The sequence below is a fragment of the Cicer arietinum genome, chromosome 5 (genome assembly GCF_000331145.2).
Source record: "Cicer arietinum cultivar CDC Frontier isolate Library 1 chromosome 5, Cicar.CDCFrontier_v2.0, whole genome shotgun sequence".
Taxonomy (NCBI): Eukaryota; Viridiplantae; Streptophyta; class Magnoliopsida; order Fabales; family Fabaceae; genus Cicer; species Cicer arietinum.
Genome location: NC_021164.2, coordinates 35470904 through 35471722, shown reverse-complemented (window position 1 = coordinate 35471722; position 819 = coordinate 35470904). Strand labels below are relative to the sequence as shown.

The following is an 819-nucleotide window of genomic DNA, read 5'->3' as shown; positions in this document are numbered from 1 at the left end:
GTTTGACTCATGACAAAGTTGACTAATAGTCTCATCTCCAATCACATGATCCAAATTTGACATTTCATCCATTTGATATGCAACTTCATTTTGACCTGCTTCAACTTCTTCTATTCCACTCGTTGGTCTTGTTTTGATTGCAGCACACCAACCTTATTTGCTTCTGACAGTTGATGGATAAGGAACATAATACACTTGTCTTATATTATGGGCCAGGGCAAATGGATCAAACCGTTGATATCTTTTGCTCATACAAATGTCTACAGTGTTGGATATCAAATTGATCTTAGTTCCTCTGCTAGATGGATCAAACCACTTACAATAAAACAACACCACTTTTTTCACATAATCTAGGAACGTATAGTCAATTTCGTAAATATGCTCAATTATTCCGTAGAAATCTTCTACTACACCACTATCAGACACACTTTTCATACAAACTCCACTATTAATTGTTTCTTTTCCTTTGGTCCAAGATCCAGTGTGAAATTTGTATCTATTGACGTAATAGGTGTGCCATTCTTCGAAACTTCTACTCATGCCCATAAATAAGTGCCTCAAGTGGATGTTGATAGGATTTTGTTCTTCGAGATGTACTTGTTGTTGAAACCATAATAGGAAATTTGAATGTATATCAACAGATGATTGTCCTATAGTTAAAAATGCCCTGATCGATGACCATAAATATGGTGAATATCAATTTAATCATATAAATATAATCAAAAAGAAAAGGAATTTAAAACATACTAAATGTATGGTTTCACTTCAGTGCAGTTAATCAAAACGTGAACATGTGTCACATTAAATACTTTGTCACTT

The 819-nt window shown here is 33.7% G+C and overlaps 1 protein-coding gene and 1 pseudogene across 1 annotated transcript in view; one reads left to right on the top strand and one right to left on the bottom strand.

Annotated features, from left to right (window-relative positions):
• LOC140920302 (uncharacterized) overlaps nucleotides 1–819 on the bottom strand; it is a 27672-nt gene that overhangs the window by 1674 nt on the left and 25179 nt on the right. The window lies entirely within an intron of this gene.
• The window catches only part of LOC105852090 (proline-rich receptor-like protein kinase PERK9), a 22158-nt pseudogene that overhangs the window by 11334 nt on the left and 10005 nt on the right, over nucleotides 1–819 (top strand).